This window comes from Panthera leo, chromosome D3 (genome assembly GCF_018350215.1).
Source record: "Panthera leo isolate Ple1 chromosome D3, P.leo_Ple1_pat1.1, whole genome shotgun sequence".
Taxonomy (NCBI): Eukaryota; Metazoa; Chordata; class Mammalia; order Carnivora; family Felidae; genus Panthera; species Panthera leo.
Genome location: NC_056690.1, coordinates 35,950,304 through 35,960,067, shown reverse-complemented (window position 1 = coordinate 35,960,067; position 9,764 = coordinate 35,950,304).

The following is a 9,764-nucleotide window of genomic DNA, read 5'->3' as shown; positions in this document are numbered from 1 at the left end:
CACTTTCAGCTCATTTACATACGAGGAGGCAGGAGAGGTTGGAAAGAAGAAAGAAAAGAAGGGTCCATCACACGCATCTCATTCTGTCAAAAAGAAAAGCCACTAATTGATGGAAAACAATAGACTGTTGCAGAACTTCTGATTAATAATGGAACGATTCAGGGGTGCCCAGGTGGCTCAGTTGGTTAAGCCTCCGACTTCAGTTCCGGTCATGATCTCGCAGTTTGTGAGTTCGAGCCCCGTGTTGGGCTGTGTGCTGACAGCTCAGAGCCTGAAGCCTGCTTCAGATTCTGTGCCTCCCTCTCTCTCTGCCCCTCCTCCACTTATACTCTGTCTCTCTCAAAAATAAATAATAAAAACATTAAAAATATAAGAATTGTGGTAAAATAACAAATTAAAAAACATAAAATAATGGAATGATTCCGATTCAGTAAACTCTCTAGGGAGAATGAGCATATCATCCGTATTTGTTTCCTTTGAAGAAAAAAGCTCACATCTAAAACATCTTGACAGGGCGCCTGGGTGGCTCAGTCGGTTAAGCATCTGCCTCTTCATTTCGGCTCAGGCCATGATCTCAGGGTTTGTGAGATGGAGACTCTCATTGGGCTCTGCGCTGACAGTGAGGAGCCTGCTTGGGATTCTCTCTCTCTCCCTCTCTCTCTCTCTCTCTCCCCCTTTCTATTCCCCTTCTCTGCACTCTCTCTCAAAATAAATAAATAAGCTTAAAAAATAAAATAAAATAAAATAAAATAAAATAAAATAAAATAAAATAAAATAAAATATCTTGATGGGGGCCTGGGTGATTCAGTTGGTTAAATGTTAGACTCTTGAGCTCAGCTCAGATCTTGATCTCATGGTTGCTGGTTCAAGCCTCTACCTGGGCTCCACACTGGGTGTGAAGCCTACTTAAAACAAACAAACAAATAAATAATAAAACATCTTGACCAAAAGGTGGTTGCCTTTAAAAGTACCCACTTGCGTTTTTTGAAGCAACATGCATATGTGTGTGTGTAACTTTCTTTCACAATCCAGAGTGCAAGGTGTTAAGGTAGACTCCACTGTATGTAACTACCAGAATGTTTAGATTCCCCATTTTTGACACCACACCCCCCACACACATATTCTAAGGATCACTTTATTAGGCAGCATAAACTGCAATAGTATGTTATGTTATTAATTAATAAAATGGAGACAAGCGTATTATTCCAGTTGAGCCATTTCAAGCAGGTAAAAATATTCAGGTCAAATGAAAGGCAGTATCTAAAAATTTCAACGGGAAATATTTTTGTGTGGGAAAAACTAACATAGTGATAAAGCAAAATAAAAGGAGCAGATGGCATGTCATTAAGAGAGATGTAGGTGACCCGTAGTAATCCAACAGGGTTGGAACTTGAAGAATAAGAACTCACCCTCGCTCTCTCCCCACTTCTGATCTCCTCCTGTTGCCTCAAATGGGCCAAACCCCACCTGGAAGCCGGAGGGTGAGAGGCCTGTCCTGGCATCCCGACAGGTCACCTCCTGGGCTCAGAACAGACTGGGAAAGGTCGGAGAGTGACCCTGGGAATGTCCATCACAGAGACTGCGTCCTCTTGTCCAGGATTATGCCCCCAGGCCCAAGCACTTAAGAGGTGATCGATTTAAGCATGTTGAATAAATGAGTTATTTAATCTTCTCTGATTGTGTGTCTCTTCTTCCAAAATTCCTGACCCCTACTGGTCCCAAAATATGTGGTGAGCATTTGTTATCTCTCTATCTTTGTCTGCGTCCTATTATCCAGCTCAGGCTGTTATTTGCCTTTCCTTACCTTACAAGTAGGGCTGTGTCAGCCAGAAACCTAGGACTGGGAGAGTGGATGCCAGAGCAGAAGGAAGACAGGACAGTCATGCAGGAAGGGCCTTCTTGCTAGGACCGGATGGCTGGGGTGAAGTCACAGACAGGTGGGTTCACAAACATAGAAGGAGAGTAGCCAATATGCTGCCATGTTTGAGGTTGGCACTGACAGTAGGAACTGTTGGATGCCCACCCAACATCCATTCCCACCTTCTTCCTTGCTAGCCAAGCCCTGATTTCACTCGGGTGTCCAGCCCTCCCCCAGTAATTCATGGAGACTGACAATATACCCAGGACAAGAGGTAACCTTTGATGATGGACCTATTTCCTTTGCTGGCAATTGGTTTCAAAGCATGTGACCTCATTCTGGCCAGACGATCTTCCGAAATTCTAAAAGTTCTTTCTAGAGGAAATGCAGGATTTTGACATGGAAAGGCCATGAATTAGAAGAGGCCACTAGAGGACTTGTCTCTCAGCTGCTTTTGCACAGCACTTGACATAACATTGGGAAAATGTCAAATAACTATTTGTCAAAACTGTACAGAGGTGATAGGCAATAGAGTATGGGGTGGGGTAGACACCGATCCTCACAAGTCACCTTGACCGTGCCTTTAGCTCTATTGTTGGTCACTTTCCCCGGACCTACTATGTCCAGCAGTGAAGTCTTTCTGGTGTTGAGGGCACTTCTATCATCTAGGGGCAACACGGGTTCAGCCAGATTGGTTCTTGGGATTCCAAGGCAGTATCTGGCTTTACCCCAGAACTGAGTCCTAAAGGTAGAACATGGACTAGTGTCTTGGTGACAACACTCCATCACTGAAAATCTTACGGGATCAGAGAGAAAAGAACTTCAGTTCTGACAAATCCAAGGGCATACCGAGGTTGTACCTAGAGCATCAGGAAATCAGAGGCACCCAAAAAGATGGACAAGGGGCAGAGTTTTAGGGAAGAATTTCATATCTTCTGAAAGAAACAAAACAGGCATTGAAATAATTAATCATGACTAAAAACCAGGATCCCTTGGTCCTTCACATCACAGTTGATCGTTGAACAACATAAGTTTGAACGGAGCAGGTGTGTATGTGCATGTATATGTATGTATATATACACATACGTATACATATACATATATATACATGTATAACATGGGTTTTTTTCCAATAAAGACAGTACAGTACTATAAATATATTTTCTCTTCCTTATGATTTTCTTTTAACGTTTTCTTTTCTCCAGCCTATTTTATTGTAAGAATGCCGTAGATACATATAACATGCAAGATATGTGTTAGTTGGCTGTTCATGTTATCAGTAAGGCTTCCAGTCAACAGTGGGCTATTTGTAGCTAAGATTTGGGGGGGTCAAAAGTCATACACAGATTTTCAACTGTGTGGGAAGGGGGGAGCATCAGCACCTCTAACCCCCACACTGTTCAAGGATCAACTATAGTTTGCTAGGGCACCTGCAGCAAAGGACCCTGGGCTGGGCGGTTTAGAACAACAGAAATTGATTCTCTCCCAGTTCTGGCGGTCAGAAGTGGGAAATCAGGCAGGGCCATGCTGGCTCTGAAACCTGCAGGGGTGAACCCTTCCCTGCCTCTTCCAGCAGGTGTCCTGCCAGCAATCTTTTCTTTCCCTTGACTTACAGCTTTAGCACATCAATCTCCGCCTCTGTCATCACACGACCTTCCCCCCTTCATGTGTCTGTGCCTCTTCTCTTCTTCACATGAAGTCATGCTGGATCTGAGCCCACCCAACTCCTGTATGACCTCATCTTAATTTAACTAATTACATCTGCAACGACCCTATTTTCAAATGAGGTCACATTCTGAGGTGCAGGGGTTAGAATTTCAACATAACTTTTTGGAACACACATTTCAACCCCTAACACCTTTCTTAAATGTGTATTAAATTTCCTCTGCTTTGTCTTTTGCGTTACATACAGAGAAGGCACTGGAAGACGACATACTCTCCAGAGCTTAGGGCTTCCAAAGGTCTTGATCTGGACTTGGATTTAACCATAGTGATGGTTAAGAGGTCCTGGGCATCCTTGAGATGCTTTTCTTCTCTCTTCCTTGTAAACGCGTTTATCATCACCCATTACCCCCCTTCCCTGAGGAAAGGAACAGGGCTCGGTCTCCCATTTCTTCCAGGGTTTGGCTCTATTGATTATTCCTTCAGTAAATTTCAACCTCTTTCTTGTCAATAAACTCTTATACAGAATCCTCAGATATGAAACAGTTTCCTTTTTTAAGTGTAAATATATTTTACACGTTCATATTTGAGACATTTATTCATCTTAATTGAGTGATGACAAGGAAAAGATTATTTCGACTTGGGTTAGTATATAAGTGTGGAGTTGGGATTTATGCAGCTGCAGACTTATCGTTAAGTAGTGAAGCTTAAGCTTCAGGACCCTTCATTTGCAGAGGCCTGGGAAGGATCCCAGCACTGTGTTCTCATAAGCAAGCGTCTATAACGTTTGGAGGAGAAAAACTTTACTGTAATTGGTTAAGGCTGTTGCCTCTTCCTATGCCTTCTCTGCTTCCATCACACTTCCCCATGTGTCAGTCATATTGCAATGAGAACATGTCCTACAAGCTGGCACCAAAAATATGTGGACAGGGGTGCCTGGGTAGCTCAGCCATTTCAGTCATGTCATGACCTCATGGGTTTGTGAGTTCAAGCCTCACATTGGGTTCTGAGCTGACAGCACAGAGCTTCAGATCCTCTGTGCCCTCTCTCCTGTGCCTCTGCCCCTCCCCTGCTCACGCTCTCTCAAACATAAATAAAAACATTAAAAAAAAACCCAACATATAAGACAATGGAGGGGAAGTGACAGGTGCAGTCAGAAGCTCACCTGAGGAGCATTCTTCCAATAATCAGAAACACAAAACCATAAGGAGAAAATTCAGTCCTCGTCAGTGCCCGAGCAAAGTGGAATCCTCTCCAGTAAGGGATGCACTTAATAGTGAAGTGTAGACAGTTATAAACCGATACATTTTGTTTCCTTTTTTAATGAAACTGGCGTCGATTAGGATTCCTGTGTTTGCAGGACATAAGCCTATAGCAGAACCACAAAGAGAATATTTCTGGATATGAAGCCACATGTTTTTTACGCATTCCAGCTACCAATAACAAAAATTTAAAAATTCCAATCAACCATGCCAGAGGAAAGACTGCCTTTCAATTCTCTCTGTAAGCGATATTACAAAAGTATTATAATATAATCAAATGTATGCAGTCAATAAATGTAAAAAAATTACAGAAGTGATTCAGGCAATTAATGAATGAAAATACCAAGTTTTGAAATTTTGTTCAGAGCATTTGTCAGCTCTTTTAAATTTGTGAATCATCATTTATTTTATCATCCAGAAAAAAACGTTTACTTTTTACCTAATTTTTGTTGGAAGGTCATTTTCCATGGGTCTCTTGTGCTTCTGCAGATCTTGGAAGCAGGGGCACTGACTTTTGTTCCTGACCATCTTTTCAGGGATGTTTGTAGAGCAGATGACCTTGGAAGAATGAGATCCTGGCTCCCTTCAGGACAGAAGGAGGACCTGTCTGCTGACCAGTGTAATCGACACAACGACTCCCTCCTGGCAGGCTTGCTCGCAGCCCCGTTAACGTCTGGGAGTCCCGCTGCGGTGCAAACCCGATTCGGCACAGCATCCACCTGGACCCAGCCCCACAGCGCCTGTGGGGCTTGGGGACAGAAGAAACTGATGTGAATACGACATTCATGCTGCCCACTGTGCTGGGAATAATAAAGTGATAAGGGAAACTAATAAAATGTGTTCCGCAGTTGGTGGGAATATAAATGGGTTCAGCCACTATGGAAAACAGTATGCAAGTTCCTCAAAATTGTTTATAATAGCCAAGACATGGAAACAAGCCCCGTGTTTATGGACAGATGAATGGATAAGAAAATGTGCTACATGCACATACACAATGGAATATAATTCAGCCTTTAAAAAGAAGGAAATCCTGACATTTGCAATAACAAACATGGACCTTGAGGGTATCAGGCTAAGTGAAATAAGTCAGAGAAAGATAAATACTGCATGATCTCATTTATATGTGGAATCTAAAAAAACAAAAGTCAAAGACACAAAAAAACAGATTGGTGGTTGCCAGAGGTGGGGCTTAAGGTGAAATAGGTGAAGGGGGTCAAAGGGTACAAAGTTCCAATTATAAAACAAGTAAGTCATGGGATGTAATGTACAGCATGGAGACTGTAGTTAACAATACTGTGTTGTACATAAGAGACTCTTAAATCTGGAGAACAAACAGAGGGTTCCTGGAGGGGTTGTGGGAGGGGGGACGGGCTAAATGGGTAAGGGGCCCTAAGGAATCAACTCCTGAAATCATTGTTGCACTATATGCTAATTTGGATATAAATAAAAAAAAATAAAATAAAACAATAATGTGTTGTATATTTGAAAGTTGCTAGAAGAGTTAAAAAACTATCACAAGAAAAAATATTATAACCATGTGAGGTGATAGAAGTTAACTCAATTTGTTGTGATCATTTCACAATACATACAAGTAGCCAAGCATTATATTTCACACCTTGGACTAAAACAAGGTTATATATCAATTATATCTCAACAGAAATGGAGGGGAAAAAAGTGTGTCTTGGCAGGAACAAGACTGAGACCTGCTTGCTTCTCTACGTGTCCATGACTTTGACCCAGGAACCTCCTGTCTTCTGCCAGCATCCATAAAACTTAAAAAGGGACCCTAAAATTGTCAAGCCCCACAAAACCTGGGTCTACTCTCAGTTTTTAGATGAGGCTTGTTTTGTATCAGTCTCCATGTCCAACAGAATGTTACTTTGGCTTCCAATTTGGGGAAATACATTGCATTTGGTAATCTTCTCTAGCTAGTCTCCCCATTGCCTTCCCTTCATAGCTTCCCTCACACAGCCCAATTCTGAACAGCAGGAACATGAAATACTTGTATGTCATGAGCAGTTGCCAGGCACATTACAGGTAATTTGTTACGGATAAAGTACGTTCTTTTAAAAAGATTAGGGCTGATTCAAGCTTACCTCTATAATGTCATATTTGTAAGCGTTCATTCCTATATTTGTTAAGATTCCTTCAGCTCCCAAATATGAAAAAACCTAACTCAAAAGTCTTAAACAACAACGGGATTCATTGCATCGTGGGGTAAGATGTTCCTAGATGGGGTGGGGGCAGGTTGTCTCCGTGGTTGGTTAATTCGGTGCCTTCCCAACCACATCGCTCCACTCGGCCATCTACAACCTGTCAGCCAGCTGTCTTCAAGACAGCAAGATGGCAGAAACTCCTGTAAGGATTATAGCCTTCGCACAAAGAGTCTAAGGCAGAAGAGGAACGATCCCTTCCTTGCGTCTTTTTTTGAAGAGCTACAAACCTTTCACCAGAAGCCCTTTCCTCCCAAAGATTTCTGTGAATTTCTCATTGACCAGCCTTTGGCCATATGCCCTTTCCCGAGCCACTTACCGGCAAGGAGGGTTGAATATGAGTGATTGACTGAGATAAAACAACATTCTCCCCCTGTTCCTGATGCTTGGGCAAGCTTTACCTGAAGCACATGATTTCACAGACCAGTGTGAGTGTCTGGACAAAACGCAGAGCTCTGCCAGCAGGGAAGAATAACGCAATCTGATTCCCACCCTCTTTATAATGAATGCTTTCTGGTACAGACCGTACTCTTTTTGCAGGCTCTGATAAGCAGAAATTCCAGTTACCACAATTTAGTTAAATGACACCATTTCCCCAACAGTTCAAAATTCCCTTGCCATAGTATATTAACTATGAGTAATCGCATAGAGCACAAAGTTCCCAGTTAGCTCTTGAGCCCACAGATGCCAGCTGTGCATCGGAATCAGTGACCAACAACATGCCTGTCAGGACATACTAAAGAACAGGATGGGGGCGCCTGGGTGGCGCAGTCGGTTAAGCCTCCGACTTCAGCCAGGTCACGATCTCGCGGTCCGTGAGTTCGAGCCCCGCATCAGGCTCTGGGCTGATGGCTTGGAGCCTGGAGCCTGTTTCCGATTCTGTGTCTCCCTCTCTCTCTGACCCTCCCCCATTCATGCTCTGTCTCTCTCTGTCCCAAAATAAATAAAAAACGTTGAAAAAAAAAATTAAAAAAAAAAAAAAAAAAGAACAGGATGGACTCCCACCAACGTATGGTATGGATGTCAAGACTGACGACACCATGCATTTGCCAAGAGGGATGCACTTGCTTCTCAACACTGCTAAATGGTAAAGGGGGGGGGGGGTCACTACTCTCATTCCTAAAACAGAGGAGAGAAGTCCACAGTTCAAAGTGGTCACTTGACTGTGAATGATGGAGCTGTGTTTAAAATTATAGAGATGTGGGGTCCTTGGGTGGCTCAGTTGGTTAAGCATCCAGTTTCCACTTAGGTTATGATCTCATGGTTCATGAGTTTGAGCCCACGTTGGGCTGGTTGCTGTCAGCACTGAGTCTGCTTCAGATCCTCTCTCTCTCTCTCTCTCTCTCTCTCTCTGTCCCTCCTGACTCTCTCTCTCTCTCTCTCAAAAATAAATAGAAAATAGGGGTGCTTGGGTAGCTCAGTCAGTTAAGTGTCTGACTTCAGCTCAGGTCATGATCTCCCAGTTTGTGGGTTCGAGCCCCACGTCAGGCTCTGTGCTGACAGCTCAGAGCCTGGAGCCTGCTTCGGATTCTGTCTCCCTCTCTCTGACCCTCCCCCCGCTCATGCTCTGTCTCTCTCCGTCTCTCAAAAGTAAATAAATGTTGAAAAAAATTATTTTAAAAATAAATAAAGTTTTTAAAGAATAAAAAATAAAATAAAATTATAGATACAATCATATTTTAAGTGTCCTAAGAACTAGTATAAAAAAAAAGAAAAAATAGTGATTGCTTTTGGAAAGCTAAGGACTCTTGTATAAATGTAAACTTCCAATTAATTTGTGGGCAATGTAAGATTTTTACAAATCAGGTTTGTAGGGTAACATCCACACGTACTATACATTACCAAACCCAGTTCTAAATAAAGCTGAAATTCGGTGGGTTACCTGATCAGTCTCAGCAAATGCGCCAGGTCCTATCATATTTAGAACCCTGTGTTCTGAGGCGCTCAAGTTCACGCTAAGGAATTTACTAAACAAATCCCTGGCAAGGGATCCCTCGCAGCGATTTTCTGGATCCTTAAATCCTTTCAAATAGAAATGGCAAAACACCCTGTCTGAGTCCATAATTCCTGAAGTTTTGTAGTGTCAATCTTGGAGTTTCTGACTACTGTTTGAGGTCTCACTCTCTCCCCCAAAGAAGCATGCCATTTATTTATATCAAAAGTTAAATGGAATAAAAACTTCCGGACTCTGAGTGAGGCAGCAAAGCTGGGCTAAAAATACCTGATTTCGTGTGTTTTTTGTGGAAAAGACACGACATTTCTTCCTATGAAAGACAGACATGACAAGGAAAGACGAAGAAGTTTACCTACCATGGGGAGAAAGGGGGGTTGGCTTGTGATTGGGCCCAGGCCCAGGAGCCTCCAGGTGGCAAGGTGTGACGGACAAGGCCTGGCTGAGGGGACTTGCGAGAGTCCCGGCAACATTTGAGTTTGCAGCAGTAATTTGGGAGACGTTATACTGAGAATGTAACAGGTTTGGGGGAGAGATGGCCAATAAACGGCCATGGTGTTTGGGGACTGGATTTAGTGAAAGAAGAAAAAGGAGGAGTGATAAAGGGAAAGAAGGGAGGACGAAGAAGTAAGAGAAGAAAACAGAGTCGACAGAAAGAAAAGGGGGAGGAGAGCAGTGAAAACAGAACAGCAGGGATACAAGACAGCAAAGACAGGTGCATGCAAGGAGAAACCGGCAACGGCAGACCCGGCTCGCAGGGCGCGCGGTCCTCCCGCCGACAGGAGGCGAGCGAGCGCCGGACCGCCCGCCCCTCGCAG